Source organism: Panthera tigris, chromosome B2 (assembly GCF_018350195.1).
Source record: "Panthera tigris isolate Pti1 chromosome B2, P.tigris_Pti1_mat1.1, whole genome shotgun sequence".
Lineage (NCBI taxonomy): Eukaryota > Metazoa > Chordata > Mammalia > Carnivora > Felidae > Panthera > Panthera tigris.
The window spans coordinates 13,294,879-13,305,766 of NC_056664.1; the positions used below are offsets into that span (position 1 = coordinate 13,294,879).

The 10,888-nt window shown below is 44.7% G+C and overlaps 1 long non-coding RNA gene across 1 annotated transcript; it reads left to right on the top strand.

The window, feature by feature from the left end:
* Nucleotides 1-4,882: 4,882 nt before the first annotated feature.
* On the top strand, nt 4,883-10,607 carry LOC122238345. Its single transcript, XR_006217254.1, has 3 exons — nt 4,883-4,936; nt 5,784-5,963; nt 10,460-10,607. It is a non-coding gene; the product is annotated as an uncharacterized LOC122238345 (long non-coding RNA).
* The last annotated feature ends 281 nt before the right edge of the window (nt 10,608-10,888 follow it).

Here is a 10,888-nt window from a genome sequence, read left to right on the forward strand (position 1 = left end):
ACTGGGGAAAAAAATTTTAAGGCTTAAAATGTGTTTGAATAAGTTGATGCTGTATTATTGCTATGTTTCTCAGACAACCTCCACAGATATCAGGGACAAATCCAACATGGTAGACCAATAAAAAAAATGCATAGCATAACTACCTAACATAGTCAAGGCTAAGAGCTAGTGTCCAACCTTCATTACACAGCAACCCTGTTCCCAAGATTGTACGAGGCCTATCAAGAAAAGCTGTGAATAAACCATGTTGCCATGGTTCCGCCCTCCCCTACTCAGGTCCTCAACAATCACATGAGACTTCAGGAGTACCCCACACAGAATCGATTAAACAATACACCACATGGAACTGATTTGTTAAATATCACCCTTCCCCTGAGCCAGCCGGGCCTTGGTTTGTATTTTTGAAATCTTTCTCTACTTGGGGGTACCTGGGTGGCTCATTCGATTGAGCATGTGACTCTTGATTTTGGCTCAGAGCATGATATCAGGGTTTGTGAGTTCGAGCCCCGAACTGGGCTCTGTGCTGACAGCATGGAACCCCCTAACAATTCTCTCTCTCCCTCTCTTTCTACCCCACCCTCAGAATGAGTAAATAAACTTTTAAAATAAAATAAAATAAAATAAAATCTTTGTCTACATGGTATATTGTTTTACACTATGGTGTTTTGGCTTTTAAAAACTACAAAGCAGAATCTAATTTCCATAGTTTCTGGAAGAGACTCTACCTACAAGTTCCAGAGAGTTCAGAGCTGGGCGATGGATGGGTGTTTAAGAGAGGTCTAGGGACATGGTGGAACATACACTGAATCTGGAAGGATGGTGAGTATTTGACAAAGAAATGGGGGAACAAGAGTCTCAGCCCCACTAGTGTCCTGGGCAGGGGACATGGACAGAGCACTAGAGCAGGTGGCTGAGAACACAAATGTGCCTGTCTTACTGCCACTCACACAGAGAGACTTTTAACTTCTTTGTGCCCTGGTTTCCTCATCTATAAAGCAAAGGTGCTGTCAGAAGGAGGAAATGTAATACTTTCTGTAAAGTGCTCAGCACGCACAAAAAACCACTCCACAGACTAGCATTACTATTTTTATTGCGAATGGAAACGAAAGCTGTTTCAAAAAGAGAGGACCAAACTTTTATAGAAAGTTTCGAGGGGCGCCTGGGTGGCTCGTCGGTCGAGCATCTGACTCTTGATTTCGGCTCCGTTTGCAATTCTAGGGTCGTGGGATCGAGCCCCACGTCGGGCTCTGTGCTGAGCATGGACCCTGCTTAGGGTTCTCTCTCTTTCTCCCTCTCCCTCTGCCCCTCTCCCCCGCTCACACTTGTTCTCTCGCTCTCTCTCTAAAAACAAAGCAAAAGCTTTCGAAAACCATGAAAGAACTAGACCCCGAGAAGTCAGTGCCAGGATGACACGAATCACGTGAGAGGTGGTGTTTCCCCTTTCCTAAAGCTGCTGTAACAAATGACCGCAAACTGGGTGGCTTAAAACAAGAGTAACTTACTATCTCAAAGTTCTTGGGACTAGAGGTCTGAAATCAAGGTGCCAGGAGAACCACACACCATCCAGAGGCTTTAGGGGAAGATCCGTTCCTTGTCTCTCCACTTCCGGTGGCTTGGCTTGCTCTGGCTTGGGGCTACCTCGGACCAAATGTCGAGGCCAGCATCTTCAAATCTCTCCGTTGCCTTCTGATAGTCTCCTCCTGCGACGTCTGTCGAATCTCCTTCTGTCTCCCTTTGATAGGGGTAGATGTGATCGCTCTTAGTGCCCACCCAGATAATCCAACCAAATCTCCCGATCACAAAGGATTATGTCCTTTGCCAGTCACAGGTCTGCCTCTTAAAGTAAGCTATTTATCACAGACCTCATATCTCTGGGGGATACTTTTCACCCCACCACAGGTAGTAAGGACCCAGATAGAGCAGTCCTAGAGCTCCCAACCACTGGGGTATTAACCCATGGTGTGCTGGGTCCAAGTGAGTGGCCAAGGGCTGGCACGAGCTGGGGGAAGTCACCGGTAGCTATTTGCCAGGTGGGATGGCTTTACCCATACAACCTAGTAGAATATTAAACCTGATTGTGAGATAGAAAAGGAGAGAGAGGCAGCTATGAGGGACTTTTTACAGGCAAAATTGCTGGGCCTCTTTATGAAACATGAAGTTCAACAGACACTGTGTAAAGAGAGATATTGATGAGGGACAGAAGCAGAAACAATGTTCACCTTTAGCCCAGAAGGCTGACCGATAGACTGCCTAGTTCCAATACGGATCAACTACATGCTGGTTTCGACATTCTTAAAGGGTCTCATGACTGCCTGTATATCTCACTGATAGTTAATATCGAACTGAATGATAAACAACAGAGAAATCTCCTGAAAGTGGTTTTATGGGTAGAAATGTGAAGAAGACATTTATGACTTAATACTCCCTGCACGTCCCCTCCCCCTTGCATATAACCACAAGCTTCATACAGCAAAAATGCAGCCACTTCTGCCAAAGGTCCTGTCCCTGTGCTACTTAAGTAAACTTACTAAGTTGCACCACACAAGTCTCAAAAATTCTTTCTCGACCTTTGGGCTCCACGACCCCACAACAATATTCCTGTCAACGAGAAGAATAAGGGCTTGTTTTCCAAGCCATCCAACATTGAGGCTTCCAGGACGTGTTCCAGCATGTTCTAGGGGTCCCAGTTCCTGATACCGCTGGACCAGTGCAGGACCCTGCCTGACAGGCGTTAATGAATTCACTTCTCAGTCTGCAGACCTGGTGAGGATCCTGGTGTGAAGCTGCCAGCAGCTGAAGTGTGTCAAAATAGACTGTTTACCAAGCTCCCGCAAACATGCAAACATCCCTAAATCCAGAGGACAGCTCTGAACCGGGAGAAAACAGGTTCTTTCCAGAAAGTTAGTGCCCTTGCCAGAAACTACTAATAGAGGGTTGCTTTTCAGTACCTCACGAGCTGATTAGGAGGTCGATGGGTCCTAATTAGAATGTGAGGTTTATTCATCTGTAAACTTGCAAAAGGAATGCTCTGGAGGGAATCTGAATCAGAAAGAATTGTTTCCCGTTGGCTTGGCTTAACAAAAAACAAGACAATTTGCCTGTTTCTCCTGGCAGGCAGGTAGACTGGAAGAGAGATTCTTTCCTGATGATCCTTTTCAAATACTTATTAGACATCAGTACAGGCTTCAGTGATGTAGCAAATCAGCTTCTAGGATTTTCAATGAGACAATTATATGAATGCTCACTAAAAGTGCATAATTTGACCGAAGGGCCAGGATATTGAGAACTAAGGTCGGCAAAGCAACTTAGACTCCATTCTTTGCACGGAATGAGAAATCATGATGGGACCGCATGCCTGGTCAGAAAAATCTCGCGTGAACATCACTGAATAAGCATGACACAGGTGCAATTTGCAGTCGGTCCAAAGGTGGAGTTCGTTTGCTATAAACATGAGGTAGTAATAACAGGTTGTGGTAAGGCCAGGCCTCGTTCCACCCACCCCTGCCCCTACTTGGTCAATGCGAATTTATTTACTTTTGCTGTTATGCAAATATGGGGGGGGGGTTCAAAATGTAATAGACTGACCATCAAAGAGCAACCAACTCCTGTTCTGTACAGACACCCACTAAATGTCATGCAGATTCGGAAAAACAACCCTTGGCTTCTAGGAGTTAACAAGTTAACAATCAACTTTTCATTGCCTAGGCAAAAATTATTTCCATTTCATTACATTCATTTGTTACAGATGCTTACATTTGATTTCTCAAGAGAATAGGAATAAGACTGCAGAAAACGCTTCGACCTATATTTTCCGAACCCCTATCACTAGCTAATCCCAGACGTCCCCCTTCACAGCTGAACACTTCATCGGTTGTGGTTTTTCTTAAGAAATGTGTAATAAATCCCAAGAATCAGGACTATTTAATACTTAGCCAGACACTTTAATGAAATGCCATCAATTGTATCGCCAATCCATCTCCCTGCATGTAGACACCCCAGAACTGCCTTCACCTCCGAACACCCCCAAAATCTGCTCCTGGCAAAGGTTGTCCTGACTGAATGGAAATCAGTCATTGGACAAAAGAGGTGCCAGCAAGAAGGCTCCTGGCCCTAATTTTACTTTTCACACCCCAAAAGAGGAAGGTGGGACTGAGTCTGAGTCTTGACCAGAGCAAGAAATGAGAATGAGGCCATGTAGCAGCCATGAGGAAGACCCCCCCCCCCCAAATCTCCCACTGCCTGGAGTGCAGTTGCCCAAGGGCCCCAGGGCTGTGCTATGCAATCACTCACCACACTTCCCTGCAGGCCCCCCTCCCCTGGCTGCTTCTGTGGTCACTAGGCACAGCCGGGGTACTAAGGCAGGCCTTTCTGTGGGAAATGCAGGACTCTTCATGTTCATCACCCAACCTTCCTTAGAAGTGCATTGCCGTGTGGGTCACTTCCTCCCAACCTTCAGTTCTTCCTTCCCTGGGATCAGACTGGCATCAGGGTCCGATGGCTTTTCAAGCCTCTCCCGGCTTCCTCCCCCTTTCTTTCATAGGCATTTCCCCTAATAAATGTCTTGCACGTTTAACAGATCTTGGGAACTGCTTCTCAGGGGTCACGGACTAAGGTAATCGGGGATCTTCCAGGAGGAGCAGAAAGCAGCTGGGGGAGGAGGGAACATGGTATTGGTGTAAAGACCAAACTCACTTCCTGAAATATGGGCCACAGTCTGTTGCCTTAACAAGGCTCATTCAGTGCTCACAGTGATGTTTTGGTAAGCTCCCTACTTGGCCAGGCTGGACTACATTTCCCAGGATTCCTTTCCTCCTCTGTTTCAGGTTAGGACGGGCTCCAAGGGACGTTCTCTCGCGAGAGTTGGAAGGAGGAAAAGCGGCGGCAACCATCTTGTAGCGTGAAAGCACATCCTGCTGAGCGACTGACTCGTGCTTCGGTGAGACTGCTGCGGGGCCCTGTCTTCGCCCTGGACCTTCCTTCCTCCAGTTTCTCTGCGCCCTGGGGCGGGTGTATACTTGTGCAACAGTGTGACACAGGGCCTCAGCTTCTGCAGGATCCCTTCATCAATCATTAAGGTCGAGGGGAAGGAAAAGGGCATGGGTTTCAGTGTGCCCACGTGGTGTTCCGGCTCCTGCTTGCGGGGTTCTAGCCCGCTTTCGTCAGCTTCCCTTCCTGACTGTCTTAGGGATTTCGGGCGCCAATGTTGGTCAGGACAGCCATGTGGACAGTGCCTAACCAGCTCCCCTAATTGTGCAAGTCCGTTCCTAACAATTCGTATGTATTTTTCAATCGTAGATACGTGCATATACATGGGTGTATGTACTTGATCGTTAAACTCTGAGCGATGCACTCATTGTGTGCCCTCTGGCCAGTTTCCTTCAGGGCAGTGGTACTCGTTAGGGCCTGGAATAGGCACTGGGGCTTCAAAGAAAACAATGCCAACCGTCTGTGCTGCTGCTTAGACAGACCTGGCCGTCAGCAACGTAAAGGAAGGCGGAACTGTGTTAGGAAGACAAGTGCACCTTCACAGCCCACCTGGCAGAGGGGCGACGTTCATGATTTGGTTTTTGTGTTTTGAACGAAATGAGATCCAGCTTTTTGCCCTCCCCTCCCTGGCTGGGAGGACATCCCAAAGCCGTTTGGGGGACGCTGGCCACCACCACCGTTACCACTCCTGCCTCCCCATTGTATAGATCGCGAATCCCGGAGCTTATAGCAATGGAGTGGGACCCGGCCCTTAGTTCAGGGTGTTTGCTCTCACTTCCCTCCCTCTTGTTTCCCAGGGCTGAGCCTGATCCTCTGTCATCTGTCAAGCGTAGCTGCCACCAAGAAGCCTCTCAACAGTCCAGGCTGCTTCAGCCTGGGTCACAAGGCTCCAAAGCCAAGAAGTCCAGTGATAAGTTTCAGACAGCCATATATCACATCATCAGAGGTCGTGACACCTTGAGGCATGCGTGGGGCAGGTACTGTCTCCTCCACTCACAGAACCTTCCATCCTCCAAGTCTCAGAACCCAGTTCTCCTTGAGTCCATCTATGCCTCTGCCCACTCTTTACCTCCTGTAACTTTCTGTTATCCAAAATGACAGCCTATATGTCCCCCCACCCCTGCCACCCTGGATTTAGAGAAACCCCCAGGCGGGGGGGGGGGGGTGTTATCTTTTACTTCCCTCATGATAAACCTGTAAATATATTTCTTTTTAATCTATGGGATTAAGAATCAATACTTTTTATGCTAAGTGAAATAAGTCTGACAGAGAAAGACAAATGCCATATGATCTCACTTATATAGGGACTCTAAAAACAAACAAACAAACAAAAAGAAACCCAGACTCTTAAATACAGAGAATGAAGTGACGATTAGCAGCAAGAGGCAGGTTAGGGAGGGTGGGGCAGAGAATGGGTAAAAGGAGTGAAATAGGCAAAAGGGATTTATCGGTACAGAAAAATTTAGGATAGGGATGACTGGGTGGTTCAGTTGGTTAAGCATCCAACTCTTGATTTCAGCTCAGGTCATGATCTCACAGTCATGAGATCGAGCCCCACATCAGCCTCCATGCTGAGCATGGAGCCTGCTTGGGATTCTCTCTCTCTCTCTCTCTCTCTCTCTCTCTCTCTCTCTCTCAAAATAAATAAATAAATAAACATTAAAAATTTAGGATAACTTTGGTCGGAAGGATAGAAGTAGAAACTAGAGGGATCACAAGGTGAGCTTTAGGGATGCAGACAATGTTACTTCTTGATCTGGGTGACAATTGTACAGATGAGTTCATTTAAAATTGATTGAGCTGTATATGATTTATGTGCTTATCACCATGTGTTATACTTCAGTCTTTGAAAGTTTAAAAAAAACCTAAATGCTAAAAAGGCATACAGTAAAGGGGCGCCTGGGTGGCTCAGTCGGTTAAGCAGCCGACTTTGGCTCAGGTCATGATCTCACGGTCCGTGAGTTCGAGCCCCGCGTCGGGCTGTGTGCTGACGGCTCAGAGCCTGGAGCCTGTTTCAGATTCTGTGTCTCCCTCTCTCTGACCCTCCCCTGTTCATGCTCTGTCTCTCCCTGTCTCAAAAATAAATAAAATGTTAAAAAAAAAATTAAAAAAAAAAAGGCATACAGTAAAAAAAAAGAAAAAGAAAAATCCCTTTCCCACACTTGGTGTTCTATGGCCCATTTCCCCTCCCCAGGTGAATAACGTGTTTAGGAGCTACAGCACCTTGTAAGCATTGGTAGTATTTAGTGCTATTCCACTTCTCCTCCTTGCAGGCACATGGTCTCATTGCATTTCCCGGCCCTTCTGGAAACATAAGGAACTTAAACTGGTTGATTGGGGTTGTGTAACCAGTTGTAGCCAGTAAGTCGTAAACAGAAATGATGCGTGTCACTTCTGGGCCAGAGTGTTTGACTGCTACAATGAGATCCTGTAGACTTCTCTTTTCCTCCTACCACAGTGACGTGCATGTTTTAGTTAGTGTTCTCCATCTGCTTTGGTCTCCGAGGGATTATGACAAGGAGCCCACTCACAACGGACACAGGCGAGAGGCATGAGCAAGAAATAAATGTTTGATGTTTTGAGCCACTGAGATTTAGGGATTGATACTGTACTGATTCAGAGTGATACCTCCTGGGAGGTGTGTGTGTGTGTGTGTGTGTGTGTGTGTGTGTGGTCTGTATTTCTCTGAAAAGTACACCAAGACAAGAAAGTTGAAGTAGACACAGAAATATGAGGGGAAATATGCATGTAGGTAATATATCTGTATCTGTTCAGGTATTTTCCACTTTATGGAAACCCAAACTGAAAATTGCTTGCACAGTAAGACTACTGCTAATATAAAAGAGGTATGGTGCTTCTAGGATTGCTTAGTTCAGCTGCTCAACTGTGTCCTCAAAGACCCACATTCTTTTCCCTCTGCCATTCTTGGTGTGCTGACGAACTCCTGTGTCGGCTACAGCAGATTCATGTAATTCGTTCCCTCCCTCTCCCTCTCTCTCCCGTACATACTCTTACCCACATACACACACACATCCAGAGACAAATAAGAGACTATCCAACAAAATGCTGAGAATGACAAAAGAAGCACATCGAGCTTATTGAGGAGAGTATCGTTTTAGCAATTCCGTGATAGTGAGCGGAAGTCTCTGTTAATGGTTGGTGTATTTGTTATTGGAGATTTTAACGCAAGAACACCAAAGTGTTCTTTTGGTGGACAACCCCCAAATCAAGGAAGACCTGTGACAACCAAGGAATGACATTTGCTATTTCCCGGTACCTTGATGCTGCCCGGTGCTAAGCTCTGTAGTTTCGAGCGAGTTACTGACATCTCTCAAGCTCACTCTTCTTCTCCTGCCCATAAAGGGATTAACAGTTGCACCTCCATCACTGCTCTGCCGTGAGGCTTAAGTGAATTAATACATATACAGTACTTAAACAGTTTCTGGCACGTAGTAAATGCTGTGGAGCCAGCAACCATTATCATTATAATAGGGCTTTGGGGAGAATTAAATAAGTTAATGCATGTAAAGGAGTTGAAATCATGTCTGACATGTAGTAAGTACTCAATAAATCTTTGCGGCTGCTACTACAGCTATTATTATCATAGCTTTAAATAAGAAGATTGTAGAAGTTAAGGAGGGTAAAATAGAGCTAATCCTTTAAAAATGAATTTGTCAGTACGAAGTATCATTGTCATGGTATTGGGGGGTTTTTTGACTGTACAAGGTAATTTTAATAAATCAAGATCATTTTCCTTGGTAAAGGTGAGAATACAATTTTGTTTCTTAGAAGCAATGTCTACCATATCGTTTCCATAAGAAATAAGAGCTGGAGAAGTTGCTATTCAGAGATCAGGATCAAAAGAGAGAGATTCTTCAGGATGTTGGAAGAATGTGAACACCAGGATCATTTCTGCCTGTGACATTGATTTGAGTCTTGGTGGGAACTTTTGGCTCCATTCATGCTGACTAGGTCAGCACATGAAAGTACAGTATGCGCTTTCTCAGATGAGTGGCTTTTATATATGCGTGTGTGTGTGTGTATACACACACTTCGTAAGACAGTGTCTAAAGAATGCATCAACAGAAGCAGATGCACGTTTCCTGTTTTTGAATATGATTCTGAGCGGGCATTAATAAACGCTAACTGGCATTGCTTACGGGTGTAAAACTAATAATGGAGTTGGATCTGATTAGGAAAATGAAATCAGAGCTCTCAGTGTTCTTGTGTCCCACCCTGAGATAGGTAAAAAAAAAAAAAAAAAAAAAAAAAAGGGGGTGGGGTGGGGTGGGGGTCGTCTACCATCCTGTCACCAAAGAATCATTCATTAACCAAATAATGTAACTTAAAATAGTACATGGCATCTAAGGAGTAAACTAGTACGACAAACAAATACAAACAAAAACATTTTCCGAGCACTCTGAGGTGTTAGCCACTCTCTAGTTTCCCCGGGCTGCTAAGGTTGAGATGCGATGTCTCATGGAGCCCTGTGGTGGAAAGCGGCAGTGAACTGGTAACAGCTACGAAATGGTCCCTTAGAGGTAGGGAGGGCTGTGACTTTGCTTTCATTTTGTTGTTGTCGTTTTGTTTTAATTTTTTACTTTGAAATAACTTGAGACTTAAAAGTCTTTAAAAATTGGAGCACCTGGGTGGCTCATTCAGTTGAATGACTGACTTTTGTTCCCCGCTCGGGTCACCATCTCACAGTTCATGAGTTCAAGCCCCATGTTGGGCTCTTTGCTGATAGTGTAGAGCCTGCTTGAGATTCTCTCTCTCCCTCTCTCCCTCTCTCCCTCCCTCCCTCCCTCCCTCCCTCTCTCCCTCTCTCCCTTTTTCTCTGCTTCTCTCTCTTTCTCAAAATAAATACACATTTTAAAAAGTCTTTCAAAAATAGTATAGAAAGTTCACATGCTGCCATTGATCCAGAACTTTCTTTAATGTGAACAAATTATGAGACTGTAGCATAAAATTCTCCCTCGAAACCAGGAGATTAACATTAGTACAATGCTATTCACTAAACCACAAACCTTATTCCAATTTCACATACTTTTACATAACAAGAAAAATGGCAAGGGCAAAAACTTGAAGAGCAGATCTAAAGATGAAGGCTGCGTGTATTGGAAATGGTCAGTTTAATGCACTGTTTTCTCTTTCCTTGAAAAATTGTCTTTAAAGTATCTATTATATTGTCCAATTTTTAAAAAAAAAACCTTAACTGCCAGTATTCTTCTCTTTTCTCTTCAGTAGGCTCTTTCCCAGGGAAATAGGGTTGTTAAATTTAGCAAAACTTAATGCAGGGTACGTAGTTAAATTTGAATTTCAGATATGCGGTGAATATGGTTTTTGTTTGTTTGTTTTAGTATGACTGTGTCCCATGCAATAGCTGGGACATACTTATGTTTAAAAATTATTCTTACTTCTTGGAAGTTCAAATTTACCTAGGCTTCCTGTATGTTATCTGGCAATCCTACAGGAAAAGAACATAAACATGGAGAGTGGAGCTTAGTGTACTGCACCTGGGAAGGGTGATGATGGCAGGATGTCTTCGAGGTAAGGAGATGCAAAAATTATTTCTCCAACATTCTTGACCATGTTCTACTAAAGGGACAATTTCTCTATCAGAGGACAGAAAACAGGTGCATGGAAAGGAAACTCATTAAACTATGTCTTAAACTATTTCGAGTTATTTCAGGAAACTGTTTACTGCAGCTGTTACCTGGGCCTGACCCCCCTCACCCAGACCTAGTATGTGGGTAAAATAGGGGTGAGTGGGTGGAGCACGTGGACAATAAGCATGGGGGGGCCTGAAAATGCAAAGGGAGAAGCAAAAGTCCTCAGTACTAAAAGCAACATAAAGAGACTGGCCTTTTCCCCATATTGCCCTTAAAAGAAATAAAACTGT